General features: G+C 35.8%; 1 protein-coding gene across 2 annotated transcripts in view; it reads left to right on the top strand.

Annotated features, from left to right (window-relative positions):
* The window catches only part of LOC146767617 (uncharacterized), a 311,220-nt gene that overhangs the window by 202,613 nt on the left and 87,244 nt on the right, over nucleotides 1-21,363 (top strand). For both annotated transcript variants that reach the window (XR_014955155.1, XR_014955154.1), the window contains exons 9-10: nucleotides 5,284-5,430; nucleotides 13,692-13,747. The gene's annotated coding sequence lies outside the window, so the exon portion shown is untranslated. The remainder of the gene's footprint in view (nucleotides 1-5,283; nucleotides 5,431-13,691; nucleotides 13,748-21,363) is intronic.

Below are 21,363 nucleotides of genomic sequence, written 5' to 3'. Positions count from 1 at the left end.
CACTGGAATCATTTGTAGGGCAGTGGCACATGCAGGTCAGACCTTTAAGGCAGGTGTGACAAATCCCCATATCTCCCTCTCACCCTTTGCAAGTGCAGCTCACTCTGTTTGAGCCATTCCCCAGCGCCTGTACCTCAGTCCTAGCCCTGCTCGGTAAGGCGCTGGCGAGCACTTGCTGCACACAGCTGGGGCCTCCAGCAGCTGCTTGAGCGGGGCTCTCCTGGGGCTGCCTCTAGAAAACTTGTGCCATCTTCACATCCTCTAGATTCTCAGCTGCTCTGCAGGTCAAAAAGGCTGCTGGCTGCTTTAAATGATGGCAGCCCATCCCAGGCTGCTTCTCGGGTTGGTGTATTGCCTGCAGTTCTGAGAGCATGCCTAATTCTGCCCCTTGGCACATTTTCTCTGCAGGTGTGTGCAAGGAGAGAGGAAACAGCTTCACAGTGTGATTTATGACTTCAGCTCCCAAATAAACGCTTGCAATGGCAATGTACTAAAGCAGTTGGGCAGGGAACCAAATCCATGGACAGTGAAGAGTGTATCTAGCTGCATTTAATTTAATTTACATTTCTTGCTGAACAAAGGTGGCAGTCGTGAAGCATCTTTTTTCCCCTCTGCTACATGTATATGGTGCATCTTTGAAATGCATCACTCTTCCTATTCCTATTTCTATTTCTTTCTGGGAATGGTTCATGTGCACTTCTCTTCCAAGATTGTCCTTTGGGATGTTTGCATATCATTTATTCACCTTTGGGGAAAAGTACTGCCTGGGACTAGATTTGAAAAATGTGGACCAAGCCAAATGTGGCAGTTTTCCAGACTGTAGTTGTATTATATTTTAATTATTATATTTTAGTTATGCAATAAACATATGTAATGCATAAATGTACAACTTGTATAATTAATCAGGCATTTGAAAAAGAGCAATTTGAAATAAAAAGTTGGCTCTCACTTAAAACAAAAGGAAATAATATTGAGTAAAACAAAGGAAAAACTTCAGCACTAAACTTTGGAAGTCAACAAATCCATTCTGAGGAGCATACCCATGTCCTCATGACACAGTGAATTACTGTCAGCATGTTCTAGAAATGTTCATGACTTCCAGCTCAGGATATGAAAATTAGGCTTTCTAATAAAAGCAACAGAAACATCTCGTGAAATTAATTTGTTGCCACTTTGATATGCTGGATATTCTATGGGAAACATTTGTTTAAATTTCAGTTGTTCCATAGACTGTACATAGAAAAAAAATATTGCAGTGTATTAACATAAATCATCAAAAAAGTCAGAAGTTGGATTTGCTACTTTTTCTTGAAGCCCCTTGGAAAATGTGTTGATTATTGTTTCCAAGAGCTTGTGCTGCACTGAGTGATATCACATGTGGTGGTGAGAGCCATGTAATTAGTCTATGTTTCTTAGGCATCTTTGACCACTCATCTGTCTCTTCCAGAATTGCCTTATTGCCTTTCACAGTTTCTGAAGTTACCACTGGTTTCTTTTTTTTTTTTTTTTTTTAACTTTGCTTTTCTTTTTCTCCTCTGGTCACTTACAAACTTTCCCAACACTTCTCATTTGTTTTGTAACTTAAAGAGCACATCATGTTGGAGTATTGACTTCTCATTGGGATGAGTGTCATACTGAGAGTTATTTTGAATGATTCCTAGGAAACAGTTCTCAACATATTTTTTTCAGTAAACTTTCCTGTCTCCCAAGAATATTTTCATGTTACTGCTTGTTGTCAGAATTCTTATCTTTCTGTTTCTGTTGAGTTTTTACTGTTTTGACCAATATATGATATATGATTATATAAACACTCCTATACATGGATCTTGATCCTGGAATAATAGGTTTTCTGAGGATGAAGCTTGTTTTATAATAATGTCTATAAATTGCTGCATTTACTTATGTTGTGCAGATATTTTATTAATATTAATGAACGTGTAATTGAAATTAGCATGTTCCCTTAGAAAGGTAAACTATTCTCTTTGTGTTTTGACTTTAAAATAGGTCTTTGTTTCTTAAAGTGCAATTTAATATTTTATTCTGGTAGCATTTAAGTCCCATTTTGTTCCCCTGAAATTCAGCCTTTCAACTTCTATACAAGAATGATCTCAAGAGAAATAATCCTCTTCAAAAGGGTTTTTTCCTGGATAGCTTTTTGTGACTTTCCCTCTAAAAGTTGTGGTAAAATGGCTGAATGTTTGGATCTAGGTCTGAGAAAGCAAAAAAGGGATTCTAAGTGGTACTATCAGGACAATGAGAAGTTACAGACACATGTAAAGCAGTTGGGCAATTTTTAGGAATGTTTAAATCACAGCCTTTTATTGAATGGTGACATGTGGGGAGATACTACCATGGTAGTACTACTGTCCTGTGATCATATAGCTCACAGGGTTATTTATTTTTTGTGTCAGAGGAATCCAATCTGATCATCTATCCCTAATATCATTACACAAGCCAGAGAACAAAACTTCATATGCATTTTTGAGAGCCTGATATTTGTTTTTCCAGTTAAATTATAGAAAAGGAACTTGGTCTAAGTCTTTCTAATATCAGCTGTCATTCTGTCTACCTCTCTTTAAGATATACTGCAGAGCTCCATGCTATCACAAATGTCTTCCTTATGTTGTGACCTGGAGTCTGTGGTCAGTCACCACTTGGATTTGCCTGTGTTGAACTAAACGGGTTGAATTTCTTCAGTCTCTTATTATAAGACAGTATTTTCAAGATGTTGAATCACTTTGTGGCTCTCATTTGAGCCTTTCAGGGAGCTCCCAGTGTACTACTTATGGTCTCACTAATGCTATATGCAGAGGGTTATATCAGCTCATTACCCCTACTTCCTATATGCTATTTCTCTGCTTTTGCATTAAAGGATTGTATTAGTTCTCTTGGCCACTGTGCCTCCTTGTGAGATTTACTACTGGGAGGACTTGGACAAAGCTCAGAGGTACTCAGACAGCAGTTGGGAAGACCTTATTCACTAGTAATGGCTGGGGCTCCTTCAAGAAATTTGTCGGTGATCTGGAAGGCTTACAGTAGTGATAGAAATGAGAGCAAGTCCTGGCTGCATCTCTCCTTGAGAAATACTCGTGTTTGCTTTCCAGCTAAAACACAGTTCATTCCTGTGGTGCCAAATTCTACAGCTTTCTTTCCAGACCCAGGAGAGCCACGGCATCACGCAGATGCAGCATGCAAATACAATCCTGCTTGCTTAGCTCAACAGCCAGGCAGTGGCTGCTGCTCCCATGGCAGCACAGAGAATTAGACAATGATGGGCAGTCTTCTCTGTCTTTGCTTGCAGAAATATCCACAGTGGCTTTATTTTTCCTACCTCTGTGACTCAGAAAATGCTTTTAACTCATTTCTCCCCATATAAAAAATTGTTGGTTTGTGGTCTAACAAAGTCCTCAACTTAATTAGAAAGGAGCTCTGATGTGTGAAATTATTGGTGCCATCATGAGATTATTGTCCCTTTCTGAAGCAGTAGAAACATACTGCCCATGCAACCAAATGCCAAGCAAACTGCGTCTTTGCTGATTGCCAATGTGTTGACCAGGAAAGCGGCCACAGTAGAGAACATTTTGACCTGTTATTTTGGTTGTTGTTGTTGCTGTTCTTTTTTGGCTTCAAGGGGGTTTTTTGGTTGTTGGTTATTAGGGGATTTTTGTTGTTGGTTTGGGTGGTTTTTTTTAGTTTTTATTACATGTTTTTCATGGTTTATAAATAATAGAATAGTGAAAAGGGATTTGTAAAAATTGTGACAGATTTTTTTTTCAATAATATCTTATTTCCAGTAGAGATTTTACTTATGACTAGTATCATATATTTTTATGGAAAACAGTGAAGGAATAAATTATGACTAAGAAAAGGATGCTGTTATGAGCTGAAAACAATTGACTAATTTTCACATATAACCAGAAGCAGGTCTGTACACTCACTGAGAAACTTTTCTGGAGTTTTAAATAGAAGAAGAGTGAAAATTGGTCACACACAGTGAATATTGGTCAACAGCTATTTTCAGCATGAGTTCAGCTTGGACAAAACAGGTGTAGATTATACATGCAGTTTTTTCTTTGGAGGTTTGGAACAGGAATTTCTCAGTCTGCTCTTTCTTTGCCTTGTTTTTTTCCTGTTTTGGGATGAAATGACCATGCTCTTTGTGATGTGATTGCATCCCAGTCAAAGCCAGCCTCAGGCCAGCCATACAGTTTTTCCCTTATGGTAAAAATAAATGCAGGACTGAGGAGGTGAAAAAGTATTGATTCCTATTTAATTTCTAAATAGGAATCAGTTCAGGGTGCAAATTGGTCTTCATAGAAGTACAGTGGGCACAGATACTCTATGAGCACAGGCTTTGAAGGAGGATATTGTCAAAACTGCACCTCCTTCCTTTATGATTTCCAGACTAATATGAAAAATAGTTTCTATGAGGCTGACAGAGTAGGCACACACTGTGAACTGTAAAAACCAGTCTTTTCTAAACCTTCATTAAAAGCGTAAGGAGGCATCTTTCATGTATAAAATAATTGTCTAAGATTATCCAAAGTCTGAATTAAACTTCAATGGGTTTCCATTCTTATCTCATATGTGTTTTTATTCTTTTTATTTTTATTAGTTAGAAAAGTTTAATGGATGACATTGGTTAAAAAATCCATCAGAGTGAACCTTGCTTTCTCATTTACTCAGAAGGAAACTCTCCATATTTTCTTGTTTTGTCATTATGGTTAGTTACACTCCAGATTAATCCAGATCATTTATGCCACTGTTGGGGGTAAAACTTAGAAGTTACAAACTTCATTGAGTTGAAGGCTTACCTGCAAATTGCCACGCACCTGTTTTGTTGAACAAAAGTAAGTCAATTTAGTAGACTTGGTTTAAAATGGCGCAAAGCTCTCAGTTAAAAGTAATTCTCTGTGGTTTAAACCAGTTGTGCATAGACCTAGGTTTGACTAAAGCAACTTAAAATTTGTATTTGAGAAAAATGTGTTTTCTCAATTAAAGTGCCATATGATTCTTTCATGCATGCCTGATTTTGTATCCAGCCACATGATGAATTGTTTGTCTTTGTCTCAGTCATTTTTTATTTTAATTTTTTACTTTTTTCCCCCCTCATCCTGTTTGCATGTTTGAATTACTAGATTGTAATGAAGGATAAGGTGTGCTAGATTTCAGTGCCCTGTTGGCAGTTTGGGAATGACAAATGAAAGCAACTAGTTATTCAATTTTCCTGCCATTCTGCTTTAATTATAAAAAAAACCCAATGAACTTTTATTTTTCTTACAGAAAAATCAGAAACTTATAATTTGGTTTAAGTCTTGACAGAGACCAAAATCATCCCATGTTCCACATGACTCAACTCTACATTTTGTGCTTTTCGCAAATGGGCACCAACAGAGCAGCAAACCTCTGTGCTTCTGATGCTCTTCAAAGGTGAGTTACTGCAAGTTCTGCAGCACTGACAGCTTCATTCTGCCCAGCCTAGAGCTTGGACTCTTAAGTGCTGTGAATGCTTTTATTTTCCTAATAAAATGTGAAGCCTTGAGAAAATAAGGGAATCAGAGCACATTAATCAGAATTACCCATGTGAAGACTGTGACAGAAATTTGAAAAAAACCCAACCACATAAACAATGGTTCCTCTGTAAGAAAAATAATTTCAACCCAGTAAAAAATTGATCGGTAATTCAAACCAGAAATTGCCCTGACTGTTGAACATATATTGAAATATTTCATGGGCTGTTTTATCATTGCAACTTGTTGACATTATTTTGTACTTGTAACTTCATAGACTATAGTCATTTATCACATCAACATCAGACATCTGCACAAGCATTTGTCATGCTGCTGTTGATTTTTTTCTTTTTTTTTTTTTCTTCTCCCCCCTTGCCCCCTGTTGGCTGATGGAAAGTTATAGCTAACAGAACAATACAGTGGAATGTGAAGGCTATCATTAGAGGGCAAAAACAGACTTCAAAGAGGAAGCACATATGGTTTTGACTTTTATAAAAATGGCAGGTGGACATGAAAAAAGGTTGATTTCAAATTTATTTTCATGATAGCTGCAACTTCTTAAAAGTCCAAGGTGATTAATTTTCAATTTGGAATTCCTAATATCTGAAATAAGATCACAGTTTTACAACTTCCTGAGGCAGAGAATGAGATTGACAAGGTTTTGTTGGTATAAAACAATGGCAACCGAAAGCATGAGGGTTCTTGAGCAGCAAGAAACATTTTTCAAAATGCTTTCTGAATGTAAAGCATGTATATGAAAAAAAATGTTTCTGAATCAGCATATGTTGTGAAGCATATGTTAAACTTGAGGATGCTGGGTTAAATTTGAAAGGAGAACATTTTGTTTGTAGACTACTAAGTGTAGTAGTCTATAGCAGCTGAAATACAAAAGACTTGAAACAAAATGAAACACCACCACCACCCCAAAAATGCTGTCCTCCCCTTAGTTATAGGTGTTTCTTTTTATATGAAGGAATACATGACACTTAATTTTCATTTCTGCATTACTATATGTCATTTTAAATCTAGCATATGAAATCCTCGTGCCTGGAAAGCCAGAGCTCTCTGCACCTGTGGGTGACTTGCTGATGATGTGAAAGAATAAGCAACTGACATTTCTAAGTAGAAGCTGAATTTATTCTTTTTATAGTTGCTATATATGGTATTTTAATTGAAAAAGAATGTTAACCATTGTGCCTATATACGTTAATATATTAAAACCAGTAGATTTGATAAAAAATATTTCTGGTGGGATGTTCTGTTCAGTGCTTCTCAGAAATATGGCAGTGCTATTACCTATGGCTCAAATTTGACTGTGACCTGCATGTGACTGGGTTTGGATCCCTATCCCTGCTTTGCTGCTACTCTGATGAGAAAATTTCTTCTATCCTGGTTCATGCTAATTCACTTATTATTTCTTGCATCTTGTTCTGAAATTTTGGACTATCCAGATGTGTCATGGCTGAACCTCACCAAAAAGGCATATATTTTGTCAAAGTATAAATGATAGAAAAATAATGATGTGTCTTACATGGATGATTATTTATCATTACTTCTAAAGCCAATATTGTATCAGGGTAAATATATTGCAATAACACCATTCTCCAGCAAAATCAATAAAACAAACAAAAAACCCCCAAAATTTATTCTGTCTTGTTATTTATCCTCTGCAAGTGTCAAGGAAGGCTTAGTTTTCCCTAAATAAAAAATAATTGAATGTCTTTTATCAAGATTGGAACTAAAATAGGACTGTATTCCGGAAGTTGCCTGCAGACTGGGACTTGATTATTCATTGTTCCTGCAGAAAGACAAGATTGCTGTTTTGTATAATCAAATATTTTATTACCTCTCTGACAACAGTACTATATTGTTTCCTCTAGTGGGAAGTATTATTTTAGTACCTGAGACATTAAGCTCCTAAGTAGCATCTGTCCTCAAAAAACAGTCTCCAGAAAGGGCTTTGTAAGGTTTTGTTTTGAGGGTGGTCTGTCTTTTATTTCTGTCAGAGTTATGTGGGCTTTTTAGAGTGAACTAAAGAGATGAGAACTTACATGAAAGAAATGAGATGCTGTTCCACGACAGCCAGTCTTGAATTTGCCATTGCCATTTGCCATTGAATTTGAAGAAATGCTTTGTAGCAATTTAATTTTCAGTGCTCAGGTTGTGGGACACAAGTGCTTCCTAGTTAAAGCAAGTATTTTTGGGTGTTTGCCTTCTGTTTCAGGCAAACATTCCCACAGACAATGTTTATTATAAAGCTCCTACCCAGTCCCCTCAATAAAACCACTCTCTAGAGCACTTGGACAGAGTGGGGATCATGGTGGTTCAACTAAAAAAGGTCCATGCCGCCATCCTCTCTGAGATCTCATCAATTTCCTCTGGTGGAAGCCTGGTAGCCACATTTTCAATGGTTCCCTGAAGGCAGATATGATCATCAAAGAATGTTTAACTTGAGCGCACTTCTTCTTACATCTGAATCAGTTTGCCCAGCTTCCTCACAAGTATAGAAAAACGTTTCCTTTTGTCAGCTAACATAATATGTTCTGGATTGTTGTCAGGGTCTGTCTTCAGAGTACTTCTTTGCTAGAAAATTTTGTATCACTGGAATAACAAAATAATAATAAGAGAAGCACTAAGCCTGTCCAAGGGGTAAAAGAATGCAACCACTCAGCCCTTTTATCTGTTTAAATGGGGTTTCCTGTTAGAGTTCAGCACTGATATTTTCAGGAGTTGCTGAATGGATCCATGCATCTGCTCATAAATTTATTCCTAATTTACACAGAGGAATACTTAAAAATCAAATTGCGCTCTTTCCAAAAACAATAAAAGCACACCCTTTGTACTTGTAAAAATTTTAAAAGTTTCCTCCTCTACGAAATCATGAAGGTACCACTGGCAAAGCTGTGCATTCCTTCTAGCTTAGTTCTTCTTAGTTTCCTAATATCTGAGGGGAAATAGTCAGAAAAGCCTTCATTTTTCCAGTAAAAAATCAATGTGAAAGAAGGGGCAGGAGAGAATAATGGTTGCCCTGCATAAAATACAGACTAGTTCTATAAATACAAGACAAAAAATTAAGCATTTCCTTAACACATGCACTATTGATTTGATCATAAATTGAGTGGTTTATGTTTTGACATCTTTGGGGAAAGTCAGTAGTCCCACACCTGGTCTTGTTTAGCCAAAACTCAGTTTTGATTCAGTTTTCCATATAATGTCTGAATGAATACATTTGAATTAGACTGTGTTATTGTGTGGACAAATAACACATGTCTTTAAACAAGGTATGTATGAAGCGTCTTCATTATAAATTATGTTCTTTATGTTAATACGTGAAAAAGATTGGTCTACACTGGGAAAGTGCTGAGGTAGAAAACCAAGTTAGGGAGTATAGCATGGAAACAAAACCAGGGAAAATATTTTAATTAGAAATTGCAGTGGATTATTATAAATCCAGTAAAAATCATAGTCTTCAATGTGCTATGGAGAAGGCAGACATGATCTATGGAAAAATACCCAGTCATCAATTAATTTTCTATTGAGAAAAAAATATTTTAATCAAAACCACTTTTTTACCGGGCCAAGAAGGATATTTGATGTTTCATTCTGTTGTGGTTTAACCTCAGCTAGCAGGTAAGCACCACACAATCCCTCATTCGTTCCCCACTGATGGGATGGAGGAAGGAATGGTAAGGGCAAAAATGAGAAAACTCATGGGTTCAGATAAGGACAGTTTAACAGCTAGACCAAAGCCAAAAGAAAGCTAAGCAAAACAAGCAATTCCATCAGTGCTTCCCATGGGCAGGCAGGTGTTCAGCCACCTCCAGGAAAGCAGGGCTCCATCACATGTAATGGTGGCTTGGGAAGACTGATGTCATCACTCTGAATGTCTCCTCTTTCCTTATTCCCCAGCTTTAAGTGCTGACCACATGGTCTGAGATATCCCTTGGGTCATTTTGGGTCAGCTTCTCTGGCTGTGTCCCTCTCATCCTGTTCACTCCCAGACTCATCACTGGTGAGGTGGGGCGAGAGGCAGAAAAGACCTTGACTCTGTCAAGATGATGAGTTCAGCAGTAACAAAAACATCTCTGTATTATCAACATTGCTTCCAGTACAAGTCCAAAGCATAGCCTTGTATCAAATACTCTGAAGAAAATTCTCTCTATCCCAGCCAAAACCAGGACACACTCAATTTCTCCTGGAATTCACCTAACACTGTAGTCTTGGAATATAGGGCTAAAAGCAGCTGTCATGTACTCCCTTTCTAATCCACAGAAGAGTCCTCTGTAATGGTGGTGTTCTTGATGGACTTCTGTCCGATCTATTCCCCATGATCACTGGTGTGGGAGATGCTTTATTCCTCAAAACAGCCTACTGCAATTTTCCCCTGTCCTTATATTTTCCAACATATAATCTCTTTAAGTAATTTTAGCTACCTCATTCATCCAACAAAGACTCCGAGAAGAATAAGGTCTTCAGCTATTTCAAGACCTATAATCTATTTCTCTTCCTAAAAAAATTAGTCCAGATTTTCCTAAATTCCTTGTTGTACTGTTGATAGTGCTTCTTCTTTCTTCTTGAACACTCTGAAATTGGTCCACATTAAAAGCACCCCTAACTAGTTATTTCTCATCCTCCATTTGTGTAGTTATTGATACCTACCTTATATTTTTCCTAACTAATTTTTAGAGTGTTTCACCAGTTTTCAAGATTGTTTTAGTCTGTTTTCAGCATATCTACATTTTGCTTCATGCTAAGAGCAAATTTAAGAAGCATACTCACTGATGAATATATTAGTTTCAGTAGGTGAATGCTTTTGGGTGATTTTACAGTAGACGTAAATTAAAGTATGAGGAGCACATCTGCTTAACAATGTAGTAGCATCTATTGGAAGAAAAAAAAAGTGTGAAAGCAAAAGGTTTCAAAGTCATCATTCACACAGGATGGCTGGAGTGGTGCTTAAAGTAAAAATCTAGGAGTTTTGTAGAAGCTATTACCATTTTCTGGAAACCTTAGATTTTTGAAGAGGTGGACTGTTTTGAATAGGTTTTAAATAAAAAGAAAACATATTAATTAGTGTTTTCCAGATAAAAATGTGCATTAAATACACCCAGAAATTCTCTGTATCATGTCTGAATGGTTCGACAATACAATCTCCAGAGATTCCTTCCAATCTCAACTATTTTCTGAAAGGTCTCAGGGTTTTCAATTTTAAAGATATCACACAATACAGTTTAGGAAGTAGTGCTATTGTCACACCAAGAAGTATCTCCAAGGTTTTCAGTTCCTAGATCATTTAAAAGTCTTCAGGTCCCTTTTGCTCTCTTAGGAATTATTGCAGACCATTTTCCAGTATCCATTAAAAGCAGATGAAAGAACACTTTGAAAGACCCAGCACTCAAAGGAAATAAAAAAGGCTGTCTCTGTCTGGGAGGGGTAAGGGATCAAAAGTGCAAGAATAATAGCCTGTCATCACAGTATGTTGTCAGTAACATGCAGGTGAATATATGTCAATATTCATGGATGCTGTTCATATCTCATTGAGATAAAATATATGTGCACATCCAGAATGTAATTCCAGATAAGCAGGATTTTGCACATGCACAGCAAGAGGTTCCACCTGATAGAACTCTTATGGTTTTGGCTCAGCCACAGCTAAATGTCCAGAATTGTGGTTTTCTGTCCTCTGTGTTTTGAAAGCCAACTCAAAATGCTCTTCCATAACTCCTGTTCTACCCTTGGCATGATGAAGAAATCATAGAAATCATAAACCACAATAAAAGCCTAGTTTTACTCTTTATTGTTGCTAAGCATGAGAAGAGAAAATCACAGTGGTCTAATTGCTATTGTGGAGCCCTAGGAAAGTCAAGTTATTAAACAACATTGTCTGTGCCCCTTATTTGATCAACTTCTAAAATTATTCCTAAAATTAAGATGTAAATACTTTTCTTTGTAATTCACCTTTCAGTGGCTGCTAAAGTATTCAATTGAGGCATAATATTTTAAAGCCTTTTAAGAGCCAAATAAAATTATTACTTATGAATTATTAAAAGCCTCCCACAAATGGAAAAATACTTACAGAAAAGTCCTTCATAAATAATGTTCAAACAAAATTAAGTAGTAATATAAGGAATGCATTAAAGTTTGTGAATGAGATATTAGCAGCGTGCTCCCTTAACCTCAAAGTTATGATAGCTGGAACACTTGCTGCCGCTCTGAAACCTTGCAACTCCAAGTCCTGGCTCACTCTGGGAAAGAAACATGTGGTGCTACTGGAGATTGGAAAAAGAGCTCGAGGTCAGGGGTCGACACAGTAAGGGAGTTTGCTCTTTAAGAGGTTATCTGTGGATCTGCAAAGCCAAAGTGCAATTGGGTTCTGTGATGTGATTTTAGTGAGTAATTGTATATGATCGTAGGTAGTTTCAAAGACAAGGTTGGAAGATTTTTCTAGCCTGCTTGTGATATCAATTTTGGGGAGTCTGTGTAGCTTGAGATGGACAATGCAGTCTCTTCAGAAATTGTCATCTGAAGTGATACAGCTGGTAACTGATTCATTTTAATTATAAATTTAGCAGACTGGTAATATGTTTTTTTCTTTCTCATCCCATGATACCTTGTGTAAATCAGCAGCTTTGTAGTCTTGTATATTTTTTGCCACTGGTAAAAAGTCATGTTTGCTTTTGAGCTGGAACTGCATCAGGGAAAATTTTGCATGTTTATTAAGACAGTACGAGTCACTGTAATTGATCTGCCTGGATATTGCTTTTTCTTTGGTCTATGAGTAGATAGTTTGCTAGTGGGTTATCAAGTTACTGGCTCTTGATTATTCAAAACAAAGTGAAACAAACATTTCCTATTGTTTTAGTTGTTTAGGGTTTCCTTGATTAAGCTGTCACTGCTGTCAGTTATGTTCTTATAAGCCTGCTCGGATCTATTTCATGTTAAGAAAAAGCTCAGATAAATCCAGGAAAGCTTAATGTTTATCCAATGTGAAAATAATTACTCAAAAGTGTTATTCTTAATCCAGATAATTAGAGTGAGGAAGGAGAGATCAGTGTCATTGTGAATTATGCCCTGGCAATTGACTCTTGGTCCTTGTAAGTTTCAGGTGAAGATGTGAATGGATAAAGGTTAGATTAACCATAATCCAAAGTAGCTGCAACCTAAATCTGTTATGATACAAGGATGATCACTTAAAAAGGGCTGGATTGTGGGATTGTTTCTGGTTGGATAAGATGCCGCTCGACTGGGACTAGTCTTAAAACATGCTTAGCACCATGTCACTGCAGCTGTAAGCACTTGTGCACGGTTTCATGCTGCTGCAGACTGCAGGCTCTCCCTGCACAGTGTAATACTACACTGTCCTGCAATATCTGTACTTTACATTAACATGCTTTACCCTGCGTTTCATGGAAAAATAGATGGTAACTATGCAGAGTGATTTGCTCAATGATCACTTCTCTGTGCTGTTAAACTTAATTCAGTGAATTAATTAATTGAAACATTCTATGCATCTACATGTAGTATGGTAGTGTACAATGGTACAGTTACACAGTTATAAAAATTGGCCAATAAAAACTCTAAAAGCGAAAGATGTTTACTCTATTTTCATTTATATAATGATTGTGTACGGTTACTAATTATTAGAAAAGGAAAAACATAATATAGTCTATGTAAAGATAAGGTTTGCAGATGTTTTTCTCTCTGAAGTTGCACAGTTTTCAGAAATCCATTATTAATTAACAAGACAAAATCAAAACAAATTCACTCTGAATGCAGGAAAAGAAGCATTAAAAAGGGCCCATGCACGTAATAGCACATTACTGGAAGCAGAAAGTATTTGATGCTTCAGATTTCCCTATTTATCGATATAGACATAATGGTGACACCTCAAAAGACAGTATGTGTGGGAACTACCTGTAAATATATAGACTCTTGAATCTCAGTGGTTACTAATTGGGAATAACACTGCTGAAAGAGGAAGAGAAGAGGGTGAGAGACAAGCTGTTTATTCAAAAACAGTACAGGAAATATTTGGTGTCAGCAGATAATTTAATTGCATGGTCCAGTCTTTCTCATTGTTACTGTACAAATGGAAAATAAGCTAAAGAGAGATTTTTCTTATTATTCAATTTTTGTAATAAATTGCATGTATTTATTCTGAATACTTATACATTTATGTAGATCTCCCTCATCCTTACTGGAAAACTGGAATCAGGATTTCTTGATGCATGACTAAGGTAAGGAAATAGTTTATAAAGTAATTAATGGAATGCAAAAGCTAATAAGAGGGAAGTACTTTAATACACACTTAAGCTAGAATCTTCTCTATGAATAATTAAAATTATTTGAAGCTCATTTCTGGACTTTTAATAAAGTGTGTTTCAATAAGACTTGTTCCTGGTTTTAAACCTTTCTACAATTAACTCTCTCTTTATAATTGTATTACTTTTTCTTCAAAGGCGGTTTAGGTAATGTTTATGTTTGTCTATGTTTTAAAAGTAAATTCTGCAAGAGGTATAACATTCCTAAGTTTTGTTCCTAATGTTAAAATTATTAATTTAGAGCATCACATGTAAGATTAAGTTATTTATAAAGCTAAATTATAGTCTATGGATTTGTGTCTGTATAACTTGCATTCTCCTGCATCCTAAACTCCTTGCCTTTAAAATAATGTTTCATGAAGTGTATGTCACTAAGAAAAAATTTCAGACTTATGTCAGAAAAGATTTTAGGGCAGGGATTTAAGTTTTCAAGCTTTAGAATATAAGTCAAACTTTAATTAAAGTAGGGGAGTAAGAAACTTCCCCACTTGATAACTCATTACGAGGGTGTATAGCACAATTTCCTCACACCTTTCAGCAAAGGCTTTTAGTGATTGATACTGAAGGGACCATTGGTCTCATGTAACATAGTCAGTCTTAAGTTAGAGAAAGAGGAATGTAAGAGAAATTCCCATAGTATAAAGGGCAATAAGAACTAAATGTAGAATTGCTAATGCAAATTCTGACTCTGAAAATATTAACATGGAAAAACTGGCTAATAAGGCAAAATGTCCCTTCAGGATAGGAATTGCAGAGAAAGCAACATCTGGACATAGGTGGGTAGTGCAGTCTTCCTTAGTGGAAAAGATGAGTTAGGACAAAAATGAAATGACGGAATTTAGAGTTGAGCACTCCCAGCCTCTTCTGTACTTTACAAGTAGACGAGTAGACAGTTGACTGTCTAAGTCACAGAAATGTCACTACTGATGTATAAGAAAAATAATACCACCAGTAAAAAAACTTGAAAGTTTTAGAAAATTAAAAAGTAAGTGAAACAAAATGGGACAACATTTCGTGTGTTGAAAAAAAAGAGAAAGTCCTGTGAAAGTATTTGTAGTGTCAAAGACCACAGTCAACTGTAACTTTGGGTTCTTTAAGTAGCTTGAAATTGCTTAAGTATTAGGGATCATAGAAACTAATAGTAATTATCAAAAAGGTGGTAATATAACTAGATCTATCAAAAGAGAAGTAATGAAATAATTTAAACATCAAGTTGCAAATAGTTGCAGAAGATAGAAGGCTTTACTCTGAGGAAATTGAAGTAGCTGGTAAAACTGTGACATTTATCACTTTTAAGCAGCTTCAGTGTTGAATGATGACCAAACCCTGTCAGTTTTTTTGAGTAGTGATGATCCCAGGAAGCTCAGGGAATAGGAAAAGAGTTTCTGATGAATCAGGCTGACTTTTGCTACACGGGGAACAGATTGTTTCCTTGTTCAGCCTCTCTGAGGTCTGGAAGCCATACGTCAGAGGAAAAAGCCTTGGCTGATTTCTCTAATTTCCCAGGATTAGTGGGGTTTTAAGCTAAAATTATGATCTTCTGTAACTTCCATTAGTGTACCAGAAAACATAGTTCAAAAGTAAAACAATTCTTTTATTGAGTTAAAATTTTATCTACTTACTTGCATGTTTAACTTGCATCAACCAGTTATATTAGTGTTCCAAAACTTTATGAAATATTATAAAATAATACAGAAAGAAATATTAGAATACTGCTCTTTCTGAGGCAGCTTAGTAATTTACTGACCATGGACAATTAAGAAAGAAAAAGGACAGCCATGAAACCAGTGCAGATTAGTCACAGCTAATCTATTCTTGTAACCCAAGAGAGCTTTTCAGTTTCAGAGAAAGAGAAATTTTACTTGTGTTCAAGACTAGTTCAAAGCAAATTGAAAATTCAGGGAATTGTCATTGAGCATACTTCAAATTTCGTAACTTGCAAGAAATGGAAGTTTTTTTTAACAAGAATTGTGGAAATGCATAAAATATATTTATTTCTAGAAAATATAGCTGGTTTTATCAGTGTTTCTAGTATTTTATTCTTCCATCCCACTAGACAAAAATAAACTGATTTTTCTTGGTGTTTTGGCAGAGGGTATAAATGATTGTTTTGAATTACATGAGAAGTACATTTTGTCCATTAGCCTGTTTCTGACAATAGCCAGTAAATTAGTATAAGAAAATGTCCAGTAGAGAATATTTTCTATCTTCTAACGATTTAGTCTTTAGAGATTTCTTTTCATAGGCTTTGCCACATCATTGTATTTTAGTGTTCTTCACTAAATTTCATTAAATTTGGCCAGTTGCATTTGATTCTATTTACACTTGTGGCCTGATGCAGCAATGATTTAGGTAAAATAACTAATGTAATCACTGATTATTTGAAAAAAAAAAATTCCTGGTAAAGTGCTTATTTTAAATGGATCACCTAATAATGTAAGCTGATATTCCCTAGTTCTCTGTTGTGAGACAGTTATTACTTGAGAACATAAAGAGGGAACAAATTTTCTTGTACCATGATTTTACAGTGCTGAAGGGCCCCAAATCTAGTCAATTTACCTGTCTAGAGAATGGCACATGTATTTTTGTTCATTCCTTGTCATCTTCAGTACACCTCTTTGTATTTTTTGAAGATTTTCTATATTTTTATGAACAGCATCCAGTCTTAAATAAATGGTTGCTACGTCAATGACTCTGTTATTTACACAAAAAAAATCTTAATAGTTTACCTGTATTTTTTTCTTTTGCTACACATTGAGCTGGTACTTACTGTCCATTATGTGCCCATAGTTGCCTTCCTTAAACTTGACATTATAATCCATTGTGATATTTTTTGAATTGCATTTCCTGTCTATGTTTTATTTTATATTCATTGAAAGTAAATTTTTCTTTCCCAATCTTGTAATAATGAAATATTTCTGTGACCAAATGATTCATTTTTGTGGTGCCAAAATCCTTTTTGAAAGTCATTTATGAGGCAGTTGAACTGCACAGAATCCTGTAGATGTCCACTAACAAATGTCCTCCATTTCAAATTATTTTTAATCCATTTTCCTGTTTAAAAATTTGTTATTTTAATTACATGGCCTTTTATCGTATTCTGAAGAAGATTGCTTTAAAAATTACTGGCATGGATCCCCTTATTAAAAAATGTATTTTATTAAATTAATGTATTTCCATCCAATTTACCTGGCCCAGACAACTGTTTCTACTTCTGCTCTAACTGAGCACAGACACATTTGATTAACAGGTTGGACAAGCTGTATGCAGCTTTACTTTGCAGTCAGTGCTCATCTTGCTCAGATAAACTTTTACTTCTGCCCAAGATCTTTGGAAAGATAACGGCTGGCTTCTAAGTTAGAGGATCAGACCTTACATTTGGCTTGAGTTGGGAGTAGAATGTCAGTTTGGTTGCCATTTTGTTTGGCTGATGCTTTTAGCAAGAATAATAAAATATGTGGGAATTTGATGCCTCAAAATTGGAAATCAGTATCTCAGTAAGGATGTTGAATAGCACTGAGTTGTCCCTGAAGCTCTCTATCATAAGTATCTTCTTTATCTGCAATTCAATAGTCTTTGTTATGAAACAAAAAGTAATATCAAATTATTTATTTAACTGCATCTTTTGATTACTGTTTCTCCACTCCTGTATTACTAGGAATCAGCCTTCAAAGATTATTCATTCAATTCTCATTACTGAGGTGGGTTTTTAGAAAAGTGTGTTTAGCAAAAGTCCATTGCTCCAAGAAGTTTTTTTGTAAATATTGTAAATATTTCCTATATTAGTTTAATGAAATCTGAATTACCCTAGTTTAAACAAGAGGGGTAACAACATTGACACTTTCTAGTGTACACATATGGATATCTTTTTAAAATGGACAGTTAACAGTTTTAACAGTTCTAAAAGTACTGTTACTGAAGATAAAACCTTTTATGCTCTAAATGGCAAAATGACTGAAATTACATGTAATAGACACAAACATATATCCACAGTAGAAATTTGGTGAAATTAAACACAGATAACTTTGTTCTGTAGTTTGCTCTCTTTTGTTGCTCTGTATTAGTACTGATGAATTATAGTTTCTGCCTTCTTCACAATCCCTTCACACAGAGAGCTTTGCTGCTGAACAAAAGATGACCATGAATGCTTGAGTCAAGCAGGCTTCCCTCTTGTTAAAAACAGAAACAAAAGGAAATTATATTGTAGAATTTGCAAGTATAAAATTGCTAAGTGAATAAATGTTTCCTGTTCTAAAAGAAATTATTCAAGGGCATTTTGTAGTGAAATCAATAGTTATGGCATTTGAAAAAAAGGATTTCTGTTCCCTACATTTGCATGAGTTCCCTCTCAAATAGAAAATCTCCCACGTATGATGTGTTTCAAGGCATTTTTTGTGTTAGGGTTTTTTTTTTACCTGTCAATTCCATTGTGGCTGCAGACTTGCAAGCCAAATGGGACACTTACGGTCATTTTTATAATATGAAACGAATAATTTTATGTCCTATTGTATGTGAAATGTTTGAACTAAATGTCTGATATTTGAACTAACAAATCTTATGATCTCTGCCGCGACCCTGTCAGGTGATTAATGTACATTTTGGACTAGCAAAGTCAAAGTCAAATAAGAAATTTTCTTTGGTTGGGACACCTGTCCCAGAACACATACCCAACGGCATAGTATTTCTGGAGCTCATCCTATTCATTGTCATGCCCATAAAGAAAGCTTTTTGCAAATTCCACAGGTCTCACGTCTGGCAGTAATAATGTAATATATAATGCAAAGAGAGAGTAGAAAGAAAATCTGTTTCTGTTTTTGCATGCTCTTCTAATGCAAGTCTTTCAAATAGTGCAAGATACAAGGCTGTGTTCATTTCAGTATTTCTCATGTGCCTAGTGGTGTCTGGATGCTGTTTGCTCCAAAGAAGATGAAGTTCATCTATTAAGAATAAGCTGTCTTGTAAGTTTTCTCAGGCTTTCTAGCTCTGATCAAAGGACTACTACTCCAAAATTGTTTATGCATTCCTGAATCCCATCCTAATAATAAAAAATATGCAGAAAAATATTGTAAACTAAATTTATCTGCTTGCTTCAAATTAGGGCATTCAGGCTTGCTTTAGTTTGGAACTTCAAGTGCTATTTCAGGTTATTTCTAGTAGTATCTGAAATAATTTACATATGATATATTTATTAGGAGTCTCATTTTCAGATAACCTCTTGGGTATGTTTTTCTTCCCCAGCTTAAAGATGGGAGGTTTTAAAAAAATAGAGCTTACTCTTCCTTGAAACAGGTCTGAGATGTGGCACTGTACACACACTCTACTCTTTCAATTTACAAATTTCTTCTTATTTCAAAGATCTAAAATAGTAACAATACATTTCTATTTTCTTTCTATGACTTTCTATTGCTCTTCTTTTCCTTCTTATTTCCCTTTTTTATTTCCTTTTCCTCTCTTTTTTTCCTTCCTTCTTATTTTATTTTTTTTTTTAATTTACACTGGGCCTTGATTTGTCACAGGTTACAGTATTGCATAGACATCAATCTGTAAGTCCTTCTGGGCTCTTTTTACTGTGCAGTTTGTGTATGAGAGATGAGACTCAAAATAGTAGATGGTGGCCTGAAATCCTGTTCCTAGATCACTGTGAAATATAGTGTCAGTCCACAGAGTTGAAGTTTATATCATGGTTTAAACACCTCAAAGGTAGTAACATATCCCTAATTTTTGTACATTCCTAATGTTCTGGAAATCTGTGGAATTCACTGCATGTGAATATATAATGTGAATATATAAATCATGGCAGCATCAGGTGCTAGAAATCACATTTCTTGTTTCAGATCCAAGGGCTCTAAAACAGCTTGTCCTGTAGAAGTGAACTTCTGCAGTGCCAACTTCACTGGTGAAAGAAAGCAGTGAAACATAACATAGGGGAGATTTGCTTTGTTGATAAACTCACAGGGGCCAAGTATAAACTCTTCCTCTTAGTCTGCACCTAATTTACTATCCAATTAAGAAATTGTCTAGGTAGAAAAAGGCAAAAAGTCATTTCTGGTCCATGATTTGATACAGGTTGAAACACATGTTGTATGCCTGAAATAAAGTTGGTATTGTATCAATTAATGTCACTCATTCTGATATGGGACTGTTTCCAATGACAAAGAAACATTTATGTGAGAAAATCTAGGTAATCGAGTTCCAGTAGGCATGCAGTGAATATAATTTGATTTTCTGCCACTTAAATTTACATTCTGGACCTTTAGGGGTCCAGAACCAAAAAGGGGGAGGATCCTGACCCTAGCTTTTAGTGAGGATTCTTGGTTAACTGAACATAGTATAAGTGCAGAGGAGTGTAGCAAAACCAAAGTACAATATATAATAGTTTTCTTCCACAAAACTAGGCATAGTTTAAATGTGAATTTGTTAAAACAGAAAGAAACAAACTAGGATATTCCTTTGCTTGCTTCTTTAAATGTAGATGCATCATTTTCTCATACAAGGAGCCACTGAGTCAATGTGCCGTGACTATAATGCACTGCGTGTACAGATGTCTGCATCTCAACAATGAGCCTACGCTCTTCTGAATATGTCGAAATCAAATTACACTCTTAGGGTGTATTTCTTCTTTTGAGACTGATACCTAAAATTTGTCAGATTAACTATCCTGGACATCTGCCTATTTCTTTAATTTGAATATAAAGAGATGACCAGCTCCTATCTGAAGGTCTGTAATTTTAGCACCTAAAGTAGGGGCAATGAATTCTGCTCATTGTGACTGACAGGATAATTCTTTGGAAGGTTCAGGGAGAAAAAGCTACAGCTGCAGTGTCTCTTAACTACCTACTGTGTTTATCTGCCCACTCAGAAATTGCTCAGAAGGTAGGTGAAGTGTGACGTATTGTTTGTTTTTTCTGTTTTGACTTTAGGGAAAAGAGAGCAGCTAGAGAAATAATGAAAAAGCTGTGTTTGCAGAGTAGCCCACAGCTGTAAAATAAGGTATATTTGCCTCTAGCTGGGGTAACTTTTAGACTGTTAGTTTTACTTTATCTTTACTTATTTTATTTTTAGGGGTGCAATTTGCTACAATTTGCTATTCTTACATAACCTGTATGAATATGCTGGTTCACACTATCTCATCCTTTGTCTTTCTCTTCAATCCCTCCCATCTCTTGCTTTCTTTGCTAATGTATAAAACACCTGCACACCTCCTGACTAACTTTCTCTTAGAGACTCCAGTGTTTGGTTAAGTCACGGGAGACGTGGGGATTTGTGCAGTCCTCTCGCTTTCGCGCTGCGGAAGTGATGACAGAATAGTCCCGACGGTCACTGGAGAAACTGACACATCACACCCAATTATGCGGCCTCCCTGGCCCCTCACGCCATTCTTCCCTGAAATATAAGCTTTCTGTCTCACACTCTATTTTTTTAAAGAAATTTGTTATGTAAAAGAAAAGGGAAAATGGTGTGTGGGAGGGGAAGGAGTTAGTGTATCATTCTAAAGAAAGCTATTATAGAGTAAGTCTTCAGGGGTATTCAAT

This window comes from Lonchura striata, chromosome 4, assembly GCF_050655825.1.
Source record: "Lonchura striata isolate lonStrDom1 chromosome 4, ASM5065582v1, whole genome shotgun sequence".
Taxonomy (NCBI): domain Eukaryota; kingdom Metazoa; phylum Chordata; class Aves; order Passeriformes; family Estrildidae; genus Lonchura; species Lonchura striata.
Note: the sequence above shows the minus strand (reverse complement) of the source record. Positions and strands in the feature narration are given on the sequence as shown.